This window comes from Rutidosis leptorrhynchoides, chromosome 2, assembly GCF_046630445.1.
Source record: "Rutidosis leptorrhynchoides isolate AG116_Rl617_1_P2 chromosome 2, CSIRO_AGI_Rlap_v1, whole genome shotgun sequence".
NCBI lineage: Eukaryota > Viridiplantae > Streptophyta > Magnoliopsida > Asterales > Asteraceae > Rutidosis > Rutidosis leptorrhynchoides.
This window is the reverse complement of record NC_092334.1, coordinates 558,756,554-558,780,090: the sequence shown is the minus strand read 5'-3', so window position 1 is coordinate 558,780,090 and position 23,537 is coordinate 558,756,554. Positions and strand designations below refer to the sequence as shown.

The 23,537-nt window shown below is 32.9% G+C and overlaps 1 non-coding gene across 1 annotated transcript; it reads left to right on the top strand.

The window, feature by feature from the left end:
• The first annotated feature begins 20,378 nt into the window (after positions 1–20,378).
• TRNAS-GCU (transfer RNA serine (anticodon GCU)) lies at positions 20,379–20,460 on the top strand. The gene has a single exon. It is a non-coding gene; the product is annotated as a tRNA-Ser (tRNA).
• The last annotated feature ends 3,077 nt before the right edge of the window (positions 20,461–23,537 follow it).

Sequence of the window (23,537 nt, the reverse complement as noted above, 5' to 3'; positions counted from 1 at the left end):
ATGAAACAAAATAACACAAAGAAATTGTGTTTAAAATGTTTCTTTTGTCAACCGATCTGAACAATTAAATTAATTGGTTTTCATGCATATGCATGACACATGCCAAAAGGAAAATTAGTTTTCATTAAAACCAAGATCATGACACACAAACAATTCCTTGTGTTTTGTCGTTAGTCAATCCAAACCACAAGTTTATTGTTTGACCAGATCTCTCACCATTAATTGTTTTGGTTGCCATCTAATTTAACTTTAAATCACGAAATGATATTTTCACCAACATAGCCTTCTTTTCAAGATTTGCAAATTCCACGAATCACTCTAACCACGATCATCTCAAAATACTTAATTAGTTTGTTAGAAAATAGGGTTGTAAATTGATAATCTTGGATTGATTCTTGAATCGTGAAACACTTTCCTAATTAAGTATTTCGACCCTTCTTGCCTCGGGTTACACGAAATCTTAATTGGGATAAGACAAGAACGCAATTTGTCTCTAGGAAAGAAGAGATCAAATTATAGTATTAGTGAGAATGTGATTTTTCTTTGTATGTTCTTATGAAAGCAAAACTCATATCCCATATATATAAGAAATGAAAGGGTGCGATGAAATGTCGCAACCTTTCAACTAAAATAGGCAATCTTTCAACGAAAAGACGCAACTTTTCGTTAACACCTAATGGAAAATGGTGGAATTTTGAGCCTTTTCAATACCACAATTTCCATGCCAGCATCAAGTTAACTTTTACGGGCGTGTACTCCACACACTCCAAACCCGTTACTAAGTATAACTTGATTACCCTAAAAAAACTGGCCACACTTCCTAAATTTAACTGGAATGGAGGGAATTTTGAAACCCTTATCAAAAGATCTACACTCCTTATGTGTACTGTTAATAATCATGATGAAGGGATTAGGAAGAAAGGTCACAATCGCGTAATCAACCGTCACCATCGTTGCGCTGTAAAGGTAAGGTACCTTTCAATATAATCTCTGATTTCATACCAGGATTTTTTTTTAAAAAACATTCATACCAGTATATTGATGATTGATTTTTATATGGTTAGCGTTTCGTTAATCTCCCCTTTGTATCAAAAGCGATTGAATTTACTAAGTTTCTCGTCAATTTGTCTGATTTGTATTGGTTATGAAACCAAAATAAATCCGAGGTAATTTGTATCGAATCTCATGAAACTGAAATAAATTTATAGTGGATTATGATTAAGTTGTTTTAGGTTTAGAGCATTTACATTAAAACTATTGATTCGTGTTGTTGTATTTTGTAGGATTGTCCACATTGTGAATTATTTATTCAAGTTAGATGTACATGTTCCAATTTTGGGGTTTTAAGTTTATCAAGTTCAAGTTTCTCTTACTGGTTGATATAAGAAGTTTTACTTTGAATTTAGTCCTACTGCTTCTATGTAATGGAACAATAAAGGTATCCTCTTCATTGTTTGTGATTTTGTCACTTTAGTTATGCATTTTGTTACTTTGGCATGTTTTGTCACATTTTGTATTGCATTTCAACTGTTCGATTAAATGATTCTATGACTACGGAACCAAATCATGAGTTTAAAATATGTCTGAAATTTTCTTTGCAGGTTGGAAGAGATCTTAGACCTGTACCGAGAGAATATATATAAAATGCGCAAAGATGTTGATGATCCTTAATAGGTATATCCAATGAATGGTGATTATAGTGTACACTGTACATATCTTTCATAAGCTTGAAGGTTGAAGGTAAGTTTTTTTTTTGATTCATAGGTGTGTTAGATGTGGAAACGTTTACACGCTCTTTTTATTTGGATTAATTTAGGAGGAGCAAGTTAAATAAAAAATTGACTATAGATCTGCATGTAAAGTATTGGTTATTAATATTTATTGATTTCGAATTATTCGTTATTAAATTATGCAGTTGTGTATGATTTGCTAACAGAATTAAACCACCTCTAAAAGAACGGTTAATACATAGTCAGTTTTATCTTTTGATTCAATTAAAAATCCCGCCTATGAAGTTCAAAAAGTAGAAGTTACAATGAACTTTCCCTCTACATTATGTATTTTAAATCAGTTAAAAACACTGTATAAATATATGAAATCATACTAGGCTTTCTCCATATCAACTCTTCATGATGGCCGCCGGTGACGGTTGAACTTTTAGCACTTGATCGGAAGGTTTGTGTTTTGTAGTTTTATGGTTTAATATGCTTTTCTTTATTATTTTTTTTGTCTATTTTGTTGGTATATGGCTGGATCGTAGTCTAAGATTTTATAAAAGTTTACAAAAGTAATGTGATATTTTCAGTCTTGGAGTTATCATGTGGGAATTGTGCACGTTGGATCGTCCATGGGAAGGTTTGCCTCCTGAATGGGTTAGTTTCATAAACTGCTTACTATATTTTGTTACTTGAATAATTTTCTAACAAAGTTCATAACGTCGAAATAAGTGTCAAGAAGATATTATTTCAATAATGATGTATGCTTCTTAAATAAAATGATGATTTATGAGGTTTTATGTATGACACACTTTGGTTGACTTTTTTCTTGAAAAAAACTCTGACCCTATTAGTCAATACATTCATTTGTAAGTGGGTCGAAGGCTGCCGCCTCAGTAAGTTATTGGTCACAATGGTTTCCCTTTTGTAATTTATATATCAATTAAAGCAAAAAAAAGTAATAAGCAAAATATTGTTTTAATCAGGTAGTTTTCTAGGCAAAAATTGTTCTATGTAACCCTTCGAAACATATGCGTTTGTGAATTTATTGTAAAAATCATATTGTGAAGTTAATCTCATGTGTTCCCAAGGGAGGTTGATGTTGGATACTATGCTGTTTAGGTCGTTCTTTCTGTTGCCAATGATGGTTCACGATTGGAGCTTCCGGAATTGAAACATTGGCTGTTTAGGTTGATGTTGGATAATTGCTGGTACCTTTCTATCCTTTTTGTGTTTTGTTCGTTTGCAGATATTAAGACTTGCCTTTTTGTATCCTTCTGCTCAGTGATTTCTACTTCCATTATTTGACTAGCGGTGGGAAAAAATACGGTTGTGTAATGGATTCCAATGGTCTTGGGTGAAACAAGTATGCAAAACATGTCATTTTAGGAGGTTCAACGCACTTAAAATACACTTTAGGAATCTTTTAACCCATTTGATTTGGTTACTCAGTATATACTTTTATCAATAGATTACTTAGTATATACTATATACTATACTTTTTTCAATAGGTTACTTAGTATATACTTTGTGCAGATCTGACACAATGTGACTTTTATAAATATCAGCAATTCAATTTTGATGTATTTGCTCTATCTCGATATTAATTGGTGATATATGTAGTATGATTTTTTTTTATTATATCGTTTATTATGGATAATCATTGTTGTTTTTAATGCTAATAACTAATCATTGCTTATATATAGATGAAATGAATTGATACAGATAGTTTTTAGGACCACTTTCTTCCCCTATTTTCGCTCGGATATCCTAAATCCACATTGCAGGTAAACGCTCTTTCTAAATTATGCTTTTCCAGATCCACATTTAATGGTTAGATTGTTCCGATTGATTTCTTTTTATGCTTAGTTTTTGAAAGGAAATGTTAGTCGTTTGAAGGTTATATAGTTAAAAGAGTGTTAATAGTCCATTTGACCGTCGACCCATTTGGTGTCGAATTGAGCTATGTTGATTTTGACACGTCATTTATGATATAATAAGTGAAACTGAAGGTTTTGATATTTTGAAAATGAGTTTTGAGCATATTTTGGTTAAATTAGGGATTTGTGATCCATTTGGGTCATATGTGCCCATTTTTACCCACATGCGTGATTTTAAGAAATGGAAGCGACTTAACACATCTAAAATGTCATTTTGGACTTGTAACATGAACTTGGCATGCCCAGGATTTGTGGTTGGGTATTTGAGTTGTGAATTGAAAATTTTATTATTTTAGTAAAAGTGACAAAAATGACTCTTGGACCTACTTTGCGGGCTCGCAAGTTGAAAATTATTAGGTTTTGGTTAAAAATAATGATTGTGACAGAAAGTAGACCCGACGAGCTTCGAATTGGTAAAGGATATGTATGGGTTTGTCGAGTCTAAAGAGGTTTAAACGAGTATAAAAATGAGACGTTTTTGTTGATCTTGTGCTGATAACAGCACCAGGTCAGAACACAGCAGTTGCAGTATTTGTTTTGGGAGGCTGATTTCGTAAGGTTATTAATTTCAAACCATAACTCCGTTTTCGACAAATAAACTATCTATAGAAAGGTGGAAGTGTCTACTTTTCAATAGTCGTGCCTAAGGGATTATATCTGAATTTGTGGGACCCAATATCAGTCATTCTAGACTGCTTTTATAAAAAAAAAAAATTTGTCAAATATATGGGCGTTACAGGTAAAGTTGATCACTAAATCACTAGGATATAAGGAACGTTGATATACTTAGTTCAACTTTATGATTATTACATTTTGGAGGTTGGGTTATCAATATTTCATAATGATGATCACCTATTTAGTAGTTTATATGCAGTAAGCCATATGAGAGTTCCAAAGTAGTCGTATGAAGGACCAGAGAGTCTCTAGATGAGCAAGAGAGGGTGTTACTTGCCTCTTAAAAGTAGGTAACATGTCTATACCATGCTTGCTAAATTATAATCTATTTTTTTTTATCTATCGTGCTTACTTTTTGTGAAATACTACATATAAATAGGTTTAAGATGTGATTATAGATTTTTTATTTCTTGAATTTATATATATATATATATATATATATATATATATATATATATATATATATATATATATATATATATATACCATCCCAAGGTAGCCCAAGTGGTTGGGGCCCTGAGATCCTTGCAAGAGGTCTCAGGTTCAATTCTTGGTGGCCAGGGAAGGGTTGGAAACAGCCAGGGAGTATTCCTGATGGGCTGCGTACACTAGAGTATGGGGTCGGATTACTCGCTCTTCCCGGGTAACCCGAACAGGGAAAACCTTACAATTTTACTTTATATATATTATATATATATATATATATATATATATATATATATATATATATATATATATATATATACATACATATATATATAGTGGTAGGATCAAGAGGGAAGTAACCAATAGGGGGAAGCAAAAAACTTTTTTTTTTTTTTTTTGTTTTTTGAAAAAACTTTGTTCACGAACATTATATATGGGATGAAAGTATGAACATTTAGTAGAGACACTTTGTGATAAATGAAATTATCGTGTTTTTCGAGCGTATGTTGAGGTTTTAGCTATTGGGGTTTAGATATTAGGGTTTAGATATTAGGGTTTAGAAATTTAGGGTTTAGGGTTTAGATTTAGGGTTTAGATTTAGGATTTAAATTGAGTTTTTAACACGAACGGTTTAGAGTTTAGGGTTTAGGGTTTAGGGTTTGGTGAACAAAACACCAAACCCTAAACCCTAAACCCTAAATTTTTAAACCCTAATATCTAAACCCTATAAACCCTAATATCTAAACCCTATAAACCCTAATATTTAAACCGTTCGTGTTAAAAAACTCAATCTAAATCCTAAATCTAAACCCTAAATCTAAACCCTAAACCCTAAATTTCTAAACCCTAATATCTAAACCCTAATATCTAAACCCCAATAGCTAAAACCTCAACATACGCTCGAAAAATACGATAATTACATTTATCACAAAGTGTCTCTACTAAATGTTCATATTTTCATCCCATCTATAATGTTCGTGAACAAAGTTTTTTCAAAAAACGAAAAAAAAAGTTTTTTGCTTCCCCCGCTTTCCCCCAATTGGTTACTTCCCTCTTGATCCACCACTATGTATAATAATAATGATTCCAAATAGTATTTTCTGATTCGAACCCGCAAGGTTGCGGGTATTAAACTAGTATTAAATTAACCAATTAACCAAAATAAGACGCTAGCCATGTATGTGTTGATTACTCTGTCAAAAACAAATCGATTGGCTTCATCGGAAACCGAATTTACTAAATTAGGTTTTAACCATCTAATTCACCAAATAGTGCTCGTCAAATTGCTCCGTTCAGAATCAGAAGCTGTTACGAACAGGTAAACTCGTCATTTTGCTCTTAACATCTGTTCATATGCTCGAATATTTTTGTCAGTTCGTATCAATCATTTAGGGTCTCAATGTTAATTGAGGTTGTTAGTCACTATTTTAGTTGATTAATTTGTGCATTTCTTCCGTTTAGATGTTTATTAACTTAAATTAGGGTTTCAAAGTTAATTCTTACAATTTCTACGTGGAATTCGTATTAAAGTCTCAAATAGACTCATGTGTTGTTTGCCTACTCATATTATGCCACAAATAGGTTTCAATTAAAGTATATGTTTGTTTGCTACGTAACTTATTGCTATTGTAATTTAAGTGTTTAAAGCTAACACATTATTGATACACTATTGAATCAGAAACTTCAAGCAGTGTATGACTAGAGTTGTCAGTGTATTAGAATTGTTTGAAGGTACCAAGCTATTATTATTGTTATTGTATATTCATTCAGATTATGCAGGTCATGTGGTAACTTCTCTCATGGTGAGCAATGACTCTTCTGAAAGTAGTTCATCAAGTCTAGATTATTTTCAGTTTGTAGATGAATGCTTAGAATACGAATTTACTTTTTAATGAGATTTAAACATGTAGTTGATTAATGTGAATGATAAATAGTTACAGGTTAGATTTCTTGGTACATGAAGTTCTTATGTGTATCCCAAATCTCGATATTTTGTGGATTTCTGTTAAGTGTTAAAATTGTATGGTAAATAGTATATAGTATCAACCTTCATAATTTTTACTTTAATGAATTGATTAATATGTTCTTGTAATTAAGGCATAGTTTTACGATATAGTTTATTATGTTGTGTAGTTTCTCTTTCATTTTGTTTGAGTTTGTCTTATATGATTTTCTTTTAGCTTGTTTGCTAAGATTTGGTTGTATTTGATCAATATCATCACATCAAGGTCTGTGTAAAATTTATGCCATTGATTGATTTTGCCGCAGTCACTTTAATCATGCTTCGACTTTGTTATTGGTACAATTTTATCTATATCTATCATATGAGGTTGATATGAGGTGTATATCTTTATTATCTGCAATGTATCGAATTCTGATTTGTTTTTGTTCATATTTTAGTAAGAAAATATTGTGGTTTTGTCTAAGAAATACTAGTAAAGAAAATTAGAAAATAAAAACTAGAGAGTTGACTCTGTTCAATCTTTGTGGCAACTAAATATTATATCTTTTGGCAGGCCACAACCGAGACTGCAACCAAGGTCTGCAACATTATTAGGAAACGGTTGGCACTTCCGGAGTGCTATAATTGGACTTGCTTCTCTTTGAGCTAATTCTCTTGATGTGGTATTTTGCTTCACTTTGAGCTACAAGTGGCAACATGAGTGGATCGGGCTATCGGTGTTACGGTTAAACATTGTTCTTTTTGTGTTGGATAAGTGCACTTAGTTGACGTTAACTCGTATCTTGTTGAAACAATTGCTAGGTATAGTTGACATTTACAACCCTCTTGCTAACCCATACCCAAACCCAACTTTGCTTGTGATCACCATTTTTAATTTCTATGATAGAATCTGTGAATATGCTGGTATAGATTTGCTATTGGTGGTACATATCAGTTTACCAATTTACATATATTCTGCCAATAGAATTAATTACGTGTGACATATGGCTTAAAATATGCACTATGCTATGTATGTCTGAAAGCTTTCAATTTCAGTGAGGTATATGCAAGTCTGTTCCTTATGGGTCGATTAATAAATACGAGAAAAGATTACTTTTGCCTTGCAATATGAAAAGCCAAGGTCAATTCTTTAAGTTAAGAGATGCATGATTCTCGTCATGTTCATAACACTTTGTTGTAGTTGACAGATGAAAGAGAAGGGAAAAATATTACTATCACATCTTACTCTAAGATGGGTGGATATGCTCTGAAGGTACGTCTTTGGTATTTCAACTATATAATTTTTCTTCGGTTGCACATTGGCAAGTTAAATGTATTTTTTTTCTTGAATAAGGTTGAATGTATTGAATTTATTAAAAGTAAATCATCTACATAGCAATTTTAGCTCTATTGTAGCTGTGGATTGAAGACGGTGACTCGCTTCGTGGTACATGGCAATTTCGATTGATTTGAGTTGTGAGTGTGTAGTTGTAACATGTTGTCTGGCAAAGAGTATATTGGTTCATTAATGTGTAATGATGTGTATGAAAGATATTGAATTGGGTATGGGTTAACTGTACATATGTACATTTATATAATTAGTGGTTGTTGATAATATTTACTTCTCTAAAACATTTTCTTAATATTGAAGCATTTTATATTTATATTTGTAGGAACAAACTGGCATGCAATTACATACATATGTTTATATATACACCGAATTCTTAAATTTTAAATAAGTGAATACCTCACAATTACAAGCGTGAAGAATTGGAAAAAGTAAACTGAAAAACGTCACGCTTGTTTGTGTGAAAAATTATCCTTGCACTTGGAAGTGTGAAGAAATTGATCAACATCACTACATGTATAAATGTGAAGTATTTGTAGCTATCTTCACGCTTTATACTGTGAGTATAATTGAAGAATAGTCACACTTTAACATGTTGATATTTTTGTTGCGCTCTGTTTCCTCACACATGGGCCAACTGTGAACTTCATATTTCCTCACACCTTAAAATGTTGCTATACAGAGTAATAAGTGTGTATAATCGACTATTTTGTTGTAGTGACTATCATTTATGATAATTACAACCGTAGAGAAGGTACCTTTGCTTTTCATAAATTGTTTCTATTATAAATTAAATATCTGAATCTGATTATTTGTGTTTGCATATCAATAAAGTTACATTTCTTGACTCTTTTTACCTAAAGTTGCAATTACTGTTGAAACTATCTTCATTGGGCTCATAGTTTAATGCATATCAAAGAATTACAGTATATCGAAAAGTTTCTCGAAAACTATCTTCACTGTTTTTTTACCTTTATGGCTATATAGCTTCCTTAGTTCCTTTGTGTTTTTTCGTATTGTTTAACTTTCCGACTGCTGGTACCTCTAAATTTTCATTTTGATTTGATCTCTGCTTTCATTTATGTAAATATAGTTGCTTGCTTTGATTGGGACATTTTTTTTATTCCACTAGACTGATTACACATGTCCATAAATCGGTTCATGTGTCGGCAGTTGTTCCTGTTAATAAGTTATGGTTTTCGCTTGCTCAAAAGCTTGCCAGCTTACTTATATATAGACGGTGTGTGTGAATGTGTGTGTGTGTGTGTTTGAACAGCATATGTGAAGCTTATTTCCTTTGTCATTTTATGTCACGTGTATACATAGGCCTTGCAGTTTGTTTTGTCAGAAACCAAAAGTCAATATTGCTGTTGTGAGAAGGGAGATTTCTATATAAGAGAGTAAGTTTTAATAATATTATCGTTATCGTTATTCCTTATGAAATGTAAATGCCTACAATAATAATCAATTTGTTGTCAGTTGTTTTTATCATCTAAATACACCGGAGAACTGGAAGTATGTACAAGAAAAATATTAAAAGGAAGATTCACTACAACAAATACTTCAAATAGACACGTTTATTTTGACAATTGTACACACTTTAAAGAGTTTGGATTCATTAAGTTCACACTTGAATGGAGTGTGTAGAAAACAGGCGTAGTAAAATTATCAATAATCATAAGCGTGACTATATAGACTAATTTCACTCACTCTTAAATGTGAGGTTTGGGAGTAATTCGTCATGCTTTAGAGCGTGAGAATCTGAAGTAGATTCATCACACCCAAAAATGTGAGGTAATTCCTCAGTCTTTTAAGCGTGAGCAATTTATTGAGGATTGCAACGCATCTTCACACATCTAAATGTGAGGATTATATATATATATATATATATATATATATATATATATATATATATATATATATATATATATATATATATATATATATATATACACACACACTCTCTCTCTCTCTTAAATAGCAGTATAGCACAAAAAAGAGATAGAAGTCAAGTAACACAAGTTACATCTGCCTCAACATTTCTCAACATTCCAGGCTGTTTCTTGTGATTTATACATCCATATATCATTATATTTTGTACAATTACATCAAATATTCAAATACACTCAAGAAGTCTAAAACTACTACTTGTCACAAAAAATTCTAAAACGAACACCGGTCACAAACGCCCTACTCCATCGCGTATTTTCTGCAACAAAATCAAACAGGTTGGAAATGGTTTTGCGTTCCTTATAAAACGTAAAAAATGCATTTTACCTATTAACTTTCATCTCTTTTGCATCTCTTACTTGACCCATAAACATCTTCACAGATTCAAGATCAGTGTCAGGGTTATTCTTTCCCTGCAAATCAGCATAAACAATGTTATAATTCTCATTTATACCAAATTAATTTAAACAACGTCCAATATATTAAAAAATACTATCACCTGAGAAGCAAGAACATGCAACAGTTTTTCGACTTCTGATCCATGTAACAGTATGTTATCAGGTATCCAAAAGTCCTTCAAATTTTCAGCTTCAGAATCACACAGTAAGGTTCCAATACTGCAAAAATACTGCAAAAATACTTGATTAGTATTTAGTAACATAATATCTAGTTGAACTTTCGATTCAACCTCAACAAAAAGTGAGAAACAAAATCAGTATAATATTAACAAGCAAAATATTTTCTACTAGATCATTTTTTTCCTAAAGACGAAAAAGTGGTTGGTACTTATTGTTGTAATACAATTGTTTTTTAATCATCTTATAAATAAATTATGAATTCCAGGAAATAATAATAATAAAATGACTAAGGAAAAGTCTATAGGTAAAGCAAACCTGACTCCGCCTGTTTAAGCCCCTACTAAAATGAACCAATTCAACCGAAACCCAATAACCTGCTCATTAAGCCACCTCCAGGGTTCAACAACTATGGATAAACAGAGTCAAATATGGAATCAAAAACTTACAATTGTTGAGCGAAAATGACTAAGTAGATTGTGTTTGTGCGCAATAAAAGTGAACTTAGCATGGAGTAGTAACCCACGCTAGTGATATTCCTTAGCAGACATATACGAGCAAAATCCGGTATCAAAGGTTTATATTGCCATAAATATAAGGTGTGCTGAATCTTTACCTTGCATCAATTTTCAAAACCTCCTTAACGCACTCCAAAGCCTTTGTTGAATTTGCCAAGTCTTGATAAAACTAAAAAAAAATAAAAAAATAAATAAAAAAGAAATAAACATTCACACTTCAGAATCTGTTGCTATTATAACCCATAAAAAGCCACGAGATGGTTCCAGGCTTCGAACATTTGTGCCTGTGTAAAAGAGAATAAAGTGATTCGGCATCTTATGAATACCTGAGCTAGATGACCCCATGCCTCAAGAAACTTTTAAGACCTGGTACGAGACTATCTTTAAGACCTGGTACGAGACTATCTTTAAGACCTGGTAACCTTAATGGCTGCATAGAAATCCTTAACCTTAGAATTTACAATTCCTGCATCGCTTTCAATTCAATGTTAGTAGCATGAAAATACTGTTAAGACCTGTAAGAGACTATCTTTAACATAATCAAAATGACTAAGTTCGCCACCATTGTGTAACCTAGGCGAGATTCATGTTCAAATGAAGTTGTGTGTACGAGAAATCCCTTGCATCCGCAAGACCATTTGCACCTAAAAGTGAGACAAATTTAGAAATCACATCTATAAATTGTAATTCTACTTCAGGGACATATGAAGAAAAGCATCATCGCCAATATAGAAATCGAAATACAAAGGAAAAGATAAGTTGTAGGGTGAGATTCATGTTCAAATGAATGGCCATCAGTTAAGCATATAGCAAAGAGGAACCGTTGTGGTTGGATTGCTACTTCATCAGGAGAGACTTGTATGAAAGTGAAAATCTCAGCAACATAACCATGACAACATTTACCAGATGACCTGCATCGTTTGTATCACATTGAATGAAGTCACACTAATACTAATTCTGACATAAAAGCAGAAAGACACCAACATAACGCAAACAAGCATACTACACAATTTGATGATCCTTCTGGTCAAATCCATTTAGTTCTCTTTGATTCCATAATCCTTACACAAATCATCTAGATACATATACACATAGTAAAATTTTAATCAAGAGAATGATTTACAGTTCAATTCATACACATTGCTCGAAGTTTCTGAATCATTACAACATCAATAGAGTGTTAGCTTTGAACTTTAAAAATACAATAGCAATTAATTCCCTAACAATCAAACTGATCCTATTTGAAACCTGTTTGCGGCATAATATGAGAAAGCAAATAACACATGATCCTATTTGAGACATCAATTAAAATTCCACGTACAAAATAAGAAAAATTTGTTATAATAATAATAATAATATAGATATGGATAGTCAATTTTGGTGTATACATATAGTCAATTTTGGTACACAAAGTATGTATTTTTATATTGAGATTTTAGGCTATAAATACTCATGAATGCAAGCATTAAACTTGCACCATTTCTCACACTTACAAAGTGTTTCTTTCTTTCTCTCCATTATCATCTTTGTTCTTACACTTCATTATTAGTATTCTAAATCAAGAATCAAATCACTAAAGGTAGTTATAAGCCTACTGAATTATAACATCAAGAATCAAACCACTAAAGGTAGTTATAAGCCTACAGAATTATAACATCAAGAATCAAACCACTAAAGGTAGTTATAAGCCTACTGAATTATAACACGTTATCAGCACGATAATCTTAATACTAAATATGGTTGGCTCTGCCACCAAAATGATATATGGTCGGTTATACCACCAAAATGATATATGGTCGGTTATACCACCAAAATGATATATGGTCGGTTATACCACCAGAATGATATAGGTCGGTTATACCACCTGAAAAAATATATGGTCGACACTGTCGCCAAATTTTCATTTATGTTTACTAATATTTATATTTTTGTTATATAACATTTATTTATGATTGCTTACACATGGTCGACACTGTCACCTACTTATCATTTATGTTATATTAAATTTATGTTTAATGTTTATATACTTATGAATATAAATTGACTCTAATTTATCATGATGTTTGTTTTAATTTTTGATAATAGAAAATGTCGAATCTGGAAAAGCTTAAATTTACTCCTTTAGAATCAACTGGAAACAACTACATGCCATGGGTTATAAAAGTAAAAATGCATCTTAAATCAATGGGCATTCTTGAAACCATAAATGAAAACAACACTTGTTCTGAAAAAGAACAAGCTACGGCATGTTGCTTTATTCATCAACATATTGATGAATGCTTACAAAATAATTATGTGACTGTAGAAGATCCCCATGTTTTATGGGAAGGTCTCAAAAGCAGATTCAATAATCAAAGAGAAATTTTACTTCCAGCTGCAATGGAACAATGGAGAACATTAAGGTTCCAAGACTTTAAGAAAGTAAATGAATACAGCTCAGCTCTGTATAATACATGTTCACAACTTAAATTCTGTGGACATGAAATTAGTGATGCAGACATGATGGAGAAAACTTTCTCCACAATGAATGCTGCAAACATCACAGTGCAAAGAAATTTGAGAATGCTAAAGTTCAAAACATATCCTGAACTTAATTCATATCTCTTAGTTGCAGAGCAAAATGATGAGCTATTAATGAAAAATCAGCAATCCCGTCCTACTGGTACACTTGCAATCCCTGAAGCAAATACTGCAAATAATTATAAACAGGGACAAGGACGCGGGCAAGGTCGTGGTTATAATAACCATCACCATCATCATACCAAAAGCCATAACTATGGTAGAAACCATCCTTATGGTAATGGTAATGGGCGTGGACGTGGTCGTGGTCGTGGCCGTGGTGGTCAAAGAAATAGTAATCCACGAAAATATAAATATCAACCACAAAACAAGCCCATTAAACAAGATGTTGAAGAAAATTCTTCTAAAAATTCTGAAGAATCTTGCTACAGATGTGGTAGAATGGGCCACTGGGCTAATACTTGCCGAACATCTAAACATCTTGTTAAGATGTATCAGGATTCGCTGAAAGGTAAAGAAAAGGAAGTAAATTTTGTGGATAATATTGATCCAACAGTCACTGAGAAACCATCTGATTTATATGAAGATTTCTTGAATGTTTAAGTTGTGTGTCTTTTGAAAAATAAACGATTTAATATCGTCTGTCTTTGTCATTATGTTTGCTAAATGTTTCAGTACTATCTATTTGCGTTTAAAATATTGTGTAATATTAATGTACTCACTATTTATTTCTTATATATGAAGTTCAATATGAATTTTGCTGGAATACAACATCAATCAAGTGGTGGAGATCTCTGTATAGCAGACAGTGGAACTACACACACTATACTTAAATCCGAGAAATATTTTATTGATCTAAAACCAACGGAAGGAACTATACATACAATATCAGGACCTGCTAACTTGATAAAAGGGATAGGAAAGGCAAATTTCATACTACCAAATGGTACAAAATTTTTAATAAATGATGCCTTATTTTCTCCCAAGTCAAGCAGAAATTTATTGAGTTTCTCCGACATATACCTTAACGGGTATGATTATCAGTCAGTGACAACAGAAAATGAGAAATATTTAAGTATCACTGACAAGAGTCATGTGGTTGAAAAACTGCCAAGACTTAGTTCTGGATTACATTATACACATATAAATGTACCAGAAATACATATGGTAGTTAACGAAAAATATATTGATCCTGGTGTATTCAGTTTATGGCATAACAGATTAGGCCATCCAGGATCAACAATGATGAAAAGGATTATTGAATGTACTCATGGACATCCACTAAAGGATAGAAAAATCCATCATGATACAATGGTTCCATGTACATCTTGCTCTCTTGGAAAATTGATAACTAGACCCTCACCACTTAAGGTTGAGAAAGAATCACCAATGTTTCTTGAAAGAATTCAAGGTGATATATGTGGACCAATTCATCCACCATGTGGACCATTTAGATATTTCATGGTTCTAATAGACGCATCTAGCAGATGGTCTCATGTTTGTCTGTTATCAAGCCGTAATGTGGCATTTGCAAAATTTCTTGCCCAAATTATTAAATTGAGAGCTCATTTTCCTGATTACACCATTAAAAGGGTGAGACTTGATAATGCTGGTGAATTTACATCTCAAGCATTTAATGACTATTGCATGTCTATAGGAATTGTTGTTGAACATTCTGTTGCTCATGTGCATACACAAAATGGTTTAGCCGAGTCATTGATTAAACGTTTACAGTTAATCGCTAGACCATTGATAATGAGAACAAAACTCCCTGTATCTATATGGGGTCATGCAATTTTACATGCTGCTGCATTGATTCGCATCAGACCAAGTGCAAGTCATAAATATTCCCCCCTACAACTTGCTTTTGGTCAAGAGCCAAATATTTCCCATCTTAGAACATTTGGTTGTGCAGTGTATGTTCCAATTGCGACACCACAACGTACAAAAATGGGTCCTCAAAGGAGGTTGGGAATATATGTTGGATATGAAACATCTTCAATATTAAGGTATATTGAACCTATGACAGGTGACGTTTTTACAGCACGTTTTGCTGATTGTCATTTTAATGAAACATTGTTCCCTAGATTAGGGGGAGAAATGAAAAATAAAGAAAATGATGTTTCATGGTGTGAACCTCAATTAAAGTATCTTGATCCTCGCACAAAAGAATGCGAGACAGAAGTTCAAAAGATAATGCATATACAAGAACTTGCAAATCAATTGCCTGATGCATTTACAGATACAAAAACGGTGACAAAATCATATATACCAGCAGTAAATACTCCAGCTCGAATTGAAATTCCAAAAGCTGGCAATAACGTCACTCATGAATCTTTGCCACGTCAGAAACGTGGAAGACCAATCGGTTCAAAGGATAAAAATCCTCGAAAAAGAAAATCAGCTGATAATGAAGTAAAAGAAAGTGTTCAAGAAGAACCACAAATCAGTACTCCTACTGCAGAGGAGATTGATGATGTCAATACAGAAATTGCAATCAATTATGCATATTCAAAAATATTATGGAACCGAAATGAAATGAAAAATCTTGATGAGAAATTTTCATTTAATGTTGCATATGACATCATGAATAATGATGATGATCCAGAACCAACATCTATGGTTGAATGTCAAAATAGACATGATTGGGCTCAATGGAAAGAAGCAATACGAGCTGAATTAGAATCACTCAATAAAAGAAAAGTTTTCGGATCCATCATTCTCACTCCTAAAGATGTGAAACCTGTAGGATACAGATGGATTTTTGTCCGAAAAAGAAATGAGAAAAATGAAGTTACAAGGTATAAAGCTAGACTTGTAGCTCAAGGTTTTTCTCAAAGACCGGGAATTGATTATGAAGAAACTTATTCTCCTGTTATGGATGCAATTACTTTTAGGTACTTAATCAGTCTGGCAGTTTCTAAAAATTTAGAAATGCATCTCATGGATGTTGTGACTGCTTATCTATATGGATCACTTGATAGTGATATATATATGAAGATACCTGAAGGATTTAAGGTACCAGAAGCATCAAATGCAAAACCCAAAGAAATGTATTCGATTAAATTACAAAGATCTTTATATGGGTTAAAACAATCGGGACGTATGTGGTATAACCGATTAAGTGATTACTTGATAAGCAAAGGGTATACAAATAATCTTACTTGCCCTTGTGTTTTCATTAAGAAAACAACATCCGGATATGTGATCATAGCTGTTTATGTTGATGATCTTAACATCATAGGTACAAATAAAGAGATCCATGAAGCCATTCAACTTCTAAAGAAAGAATTTGAAATGAAAGATCTCGGAAAAACCAAGTATTGCCTTGGTTTACAAATTGAGCATATGCCTAATGGTTTACTTGTACATCAAACAACATATACTGAAAAGATTTTGAAACGTTTCAATATGGACAAGGCAAAACCATTAAGTACTCCTATGGTTGTTAGATCACTCAATGTTGAAGCTGATCCATTTCGTCCATGTGAAGATCAAGAAGACATTCTTTGACCAGAAGTACCATATCTTAGTGCAATTGGAGCTCTTATGTATCTTACAAATTGTACAAGACCTGACATTTCTTTTGCAGTTAATTTGTTGGCAAGGTTCAGCTCTGCTCCTACCAAAAGACACTGGAATGGGATCAAACACATATTTCGATACCTTCGAGGAACTACTGATTTAGGATTATTTTATTCTAACGAATCAAAACAAGATTTGGTTGGTTATGCAGATGCAGGTTATTTATCTGATCCACATAAAGCTAAATCTCAAACTGGATATGTATTCCTAAATGGAGGTACTGCAATATCATGGCGTTCTCAAAAACAAACACTTGTTGCTACATCGTCAAATCATGCCGAAGTGATTGCATTACATGAAGCTACTCGAGAATGTTTTTGGTTGAGATCAATGACACAACTCATTACTGATTCTTGTGGACTAGAACGCGATAAAAGTCCAACAACTATCTATGAAGATAATGCAGCTTGCATAGCACAGATGAAAGAAGGGTATATCAAAAGTGACCGAACAAAACACATACCACCTAGGTTCTTCTCATACACTCAAAATCTCATTAAGGACAACCAGATTGAAATGAGATATGTGCAATCTAGCAAAAACTCTGCTGATCTTTTCACGAAAGCACTTCCAACTGCTATTTTCAGAACACACGTTCATAACATTGGCATGAGACATGTTCAAAAGATGTAACAGCTGAAGCGATGTCTACTTGAGGGGGAGTCAACTCCATGCTGCACTCTTTTTCCCTTAGCTAAAGTTTTTTCCCACTGGGTTTTCTTTAGCAAGGTTTTTAACGAGGCAGTAATTTATAGTTGATCTTCAACAAAATAAAATTGCTATCCAAGGGGGAGTGTTATAATAATAATAATAATATAGATATGGATAGTCAATTTTGGTGTATACATATAGTCAATTTTGGTACACAAAGTATGTATTTTTATATTGAGATTTTAGGCTATAAATACTCATGAATGCAAACATTAAACTTGCACCATTTCTCACACTTACAAAGTGTTTCTTTCTTTCTCTCCATTATCATCTTTGTTCTTACACTTCATTATTAGTATTCTAAATCAAGAATCAAATCACTAAAGGTAGTTATAAGCCTACTGAATTATAACATCAAGAATCAAACCACTAAAGGTAGTTATAAGCCTACTGAATTATAACATCAAGAATCAAACCACTAAAGGTAGTTATAAGCCTACTGAATTATAACAAAATTAACTTTGAAAACCTAATTAAAATTCAACATAATTGAAAGAAATGCACCAATTACTCAAATATACAAGTTACTAACAACATCAGTTTAATCGAAACCCTAACTAAATAAGTTATTTGAACGGATGAAACATAATCGAACATATAACAGATCCGAAGAACGACATGATGAGTCTACCTGTTCGTATCAGCTTTTATTTTGAAAGGAACACTTGAATTGATGAACAATTTGATGAGCGCTATCAACTTCATATCCATCATGAACGAATTCATCGGCGGTATCTTATACGAATTCATCGGCGATATCTTATTCAAATCGAATAGATACTTACAACCTAATTTAACGATTTCGTTTAGGGTTTAGGAGCCTGGTCTGGAGCAGAACTCGATTTATTATTGTGATTGTGATTTAAATTAAATTAGGGCATTTGGTTTATGTGCGTATTACTTTGGTATCATTATTTGTAGGATATGTGTGTATTTGGAATTATTGCTTCTCTAAAATTTTCTTCACACTTGTAAATGTGCAGTTCTTTATAATTTTCATCACAAATTTAGGCATGTAATTTTCCTTGTTTTTTGTTCACGCTTTGAAACATGTATTTCTTTTCCACACGCTTTTTAACGTGTATTTTACTTCCATTTTTTTCACATTTTTGTATGTGTAATTTACTTTAATTTTACTCACGTTTTTAATTGTATTCATATTTACGCACATCTATACATGTGAAAGATTTGTTAGTACATATTTAAAACCGTAGAAAATTTTACAACATTTATGGGTGTGGAAATATATAAAAATTAAGTACACATTTGATGCAAACGTGAAGAAAAAAACGTGTCGAAACTATATTTTTGTTGTAGTGATTGAAAGGGGTGTTATATATTTTCCAACTTGTTTGTCCGTGAGAACGCAGTCTTCCAATAATCACCACCTGTGAGTGTTACATTTTGAAAATGTAAGTGTATTATTAGCTACTTACCTAGACATTTTTTTGTTGCATGTTTATTATGTATAATTTTGAATGTGAGGTGCCGAATAGATCATTGGTCCACATGGTGGTTTCAATGACATGGTACACAATATATATATAGATGGTTAAGTAATCTCGGAAGCACTCTCTTTATCCGTCGAATAGAGAGTGATGACATTATCTACTTTTGAGAGTGTTTTTCACTTTGGGTGGAGAAATGACTTGTCTTTATTCTCGGATAGGGGAAGGATTGTCTACATCTCACCTCACCCATACACCACTTATGTGGTATTGAGTTTTGTTGTTGTGAATTATAATCCACAATTTCGATAGAAATTGCAATTGCATCCATAATCCACAACATTATCCTTTGGATGCCATACAACACATCAACAACGTGAATCAAGTGGGTAGAATCCAATCATGTTAAGTCCCTAGTGAATCAAATGGGTAGAATCGAAAAGAATCAATGGACATTTTTCCAGTTACACATGAAAAAAGTAGCCACTAAAATGACATTACGTATGACTGACAGGATTGGACATTTTTCTACCTATGGAGAACATGTTGCAACATGGTAGTGCGGGAACTCTTGGCATTGGCCCAAAAAACGTGAACGCGGTGTTGAATTTTATCGCAAATTTGCAACAATTTTGTTTAATTTTACCAATTCTCGTATTGGCATTGCTCGTGTGATATTTTCGACTAGGAGTCTAGAATCATACCCTCTTGGCCTCTTTTTCGTTTTATAATGTTGAATTTTCAAGGCTTTCCATATGTGTTTCACATTTCATATGAGAAACGTAATCGTCAAAACTTTTGTACGTAAGTGAGGTTCGTGGTTGTGAAATGTGTTTTATTACTTTTTTTAACGTGTCTCAAAGATATTTTTAATCTTTCTTATGTTTATCCATTACTACAGATTATTATATTATTATTACTCAGTATTATATTACCTATATAAAAATACTCGTATAAAATTACATGAAGTAATAGATATACGGAGTAACATATTAATACAAACAGAATGAACTAAATAACGCCTCGACGCTTTGGCCGAGTGGTTAAGGCGTGTGCCTGCTAAGTACATGGGGTTTCCCCGCGAGAGTTCGAATCTCTCAGGCGTCGATTTTTTACACTTTTTTGTTCGTATTCACTTTTTTGTGCTGCTTTTGTCTCTAGGGGAAAAATATCACTTGTACAGGTTTTTCATTGATTTCATACAAAATTATTTTTGATAAATTGTGTATATGGCAATGGTAGATTGTTGCTAGCTCGCTATATATTTAGATCTTTTTCACTATTTGATATGCATACTATACTATCTGAACAAGGGCGGGACATAGTGCATGGGATATCCGCCTCACCTGAATTTAACGGGGAAAAAACTTTTACAATAATATCTTTTTTTTACCAAAAAATATGGTTTTTTAGTGTTTATCCCCGCCGATAATGAAAATTTATTAAATTTTTACCCTCGTTCCATCTGTATCTGGGTTCAAGTTCCGTCACTATATCTAAATGTCGTAATTTGCAAGTTCATGAGATACTGATAAGGTGAACTTGATTAAAACTTTGAACTAGTGGGCCATTGATAAGGTGCTTTTTGTTGCATAAAATAAAAAGTTACCAAGTTGCTTTTATTTAGTTTCAAAGAAATTATGATATTAGTTGGTGATTAATAGTGGTTTGTTTTTTTCAAGTTGTTTTGGATACACATTACATCGTGATGTTAGGGGATGTGTTTTGGCGATTTATGTTCGTGATATTAGATAGGTGGCTTACGATTATTAAAGTGTTCATTTTCGCGAGGTGGTTTTTTGTTCCAGGATTCTTGTTGATGCTCGAGGGTATAAATTGTAGATGTTGGTTGTGATTTAATGGTTATAGTTTTTTTTCTCCATTTACATTTCTACATTTCACAATACTATCACTTGGCTAGATTGTGTGACCGAGACTGTTTGTTTTAAGGTTCGACGTGTTTTGTCTTAGTTATCGTTGTGTTGTTGTGTTGGTCGTGGGTAGTTTGCTCACCTATTTACATGCTTTCTACCGAGTGATTTCCCTTAAGTGATTTTGTGTGGTGTTGATTTAGATGTGGAGTAGATTATTAGATTGTTAGATTGGAACCTTGTAATTTTTCGAGGTCGGTGTTGATCTTAAGTCTTGAGTCGTGTTTTTTGAGTTTGTCGTTTAGCGTTGTAATTACTAGCTTCTTGCTAGTCTTATTTGTTATTTATAAAATCATATTGCCTTTAAAAAAAAATGCACTCTTATGATTATGGATCTTGACCAATACTAAAACACATATATAAAACTTCAAATGTCCGCCCATCAAACGTCTACACATAAAATAAGGTCGAACACCCGGTTATAAAGAAAATAAATTAACATGTGTGTCGAGGAAGCAAAGATTTGTGAACTCGACGCAATCGGACTAGGTGGTGTTTTAGCGTGATATAAGACGGACACCGGAGCAGAAAAAATAAACCGAAGCGAGGATCACCAAACGAACCAAAAAAAAAAAAAACTAGAGAAGCAGCTATGAAAAACACATGTATAACTATCATTGAAAAACCTTTCGAGGCACCCAAACTGATGAAGTACCCTATGTCATCATTTGAAACAAAAGTTACCTCGCGTCAACTCATGGAAATCACCCAAATTAACAGCCATCGAGAACCCAAATAACACCGAAAAATAATCACAACTTGCAAAAGATAAAAGCTAACCAAAAAGAAACTAAGCAATTGTGCCCATAGCCCCGAACCACCGGGCGTCACACATGATTGTGTGAGGGCGACCGACGATTGAAAACGATCAACGGTCGAAGCTACTGAAACTCGAAAAATCAAACTGCAACGTCGAACCGACATAAAAGAGAACTTGATGTTGGCAGAAGAAAACTTTAAGGAAAAATGAGTAGGTTGAAAACAGACACCAAACTTGTACGAAGAAGGAAGATTATATTAATTGCGGCACACCCAAACAGAGACATATTGCTCCGGCGATCTCGAATCATCGGTTGAAGAAGGAAAGAACATGAACCTCGGGCGAGAAATCAATTAAACGACCACTCAAGCTATCATAACCACTACTTTGTAGAATACAAGATAACGACTCCGTATTTCGCTTGCGAATGGCGGTGGTTGACGGAAAAGCATCGAATTCAAAAAAAAATACTGGATCGAAAAAGGGCGAGCATATGCGGATCTTAAGGGGCCAGAGAGGGGTGTTGGCTCTCCCAAGATTCTGAACAACTAGGATAGATTATTCATGAGTTTTAGAATGTTAAAAGAAATTTAAGCTTAGATTTAGTAAAAAAAAAAGTTTCAAAAATGGTTACGGAGAAAAACAAGTACTCCCTCCGTTCTAATTTAATAGTCTTTAGATAAAAAGCACACAATTTAAGAAAAAAGTGACTGCCAGATGTATTTTTTTGTCAGTTTTCCAGTTTTACCCATAATTTTTTACCTACATTTTTGTCTTACTTAAATAAAGTAAGGATATACAAATACTTTAAACAATTATTCTTTTCTATTTATGGAAGTTGATTATTAATTTTGGACGGATTGAAAAGAAAAGATGTTCTATTAATATGGGACGGAGGAGTAACAAAGAGGGATGGAGAGAAAAATAATGTACGCTTATTAGCCCTTATATTTATTATACATATTCACTTTAAACCCTGCAAATTTTAAATTATTTATATTTTATATTTATATCCTTTCTAAAATAAAATACATAATAAATAATTAATTCAAAACATTATAAAATACTCCATAGCATTTTTTTTTTGTTTTTGAAAATGCAAGTAAGTTTTACATATATAAAAGGAAGTACACGAAATACACTAGCAAGTAGCTAGATAAGACACGAGACCGCACAAACGCACACGAGACCACACACAAACACGCGAAAAAAGCACTAAACAAACAAAGCTCGAAATACTAAAGGGACACAAGCACGAAAACACTAAAAAACACCCGACGACAAGTTATAGAAACTATGAATCCGAATCCGAGGACGCGCAGGAGGAGCAATATGAGCAACAACCAACATCATCATCGTCCTCATCCGAATCTTTCGTCATGTTCTCGATAAAATATCTTTCACGCCAACGAAAATTATCCCGACGTCGTCTACTGTCTACACTTCATATTTCTCCTTCCCCAAACATGTTTAAAGAAACGACGAATGGACTT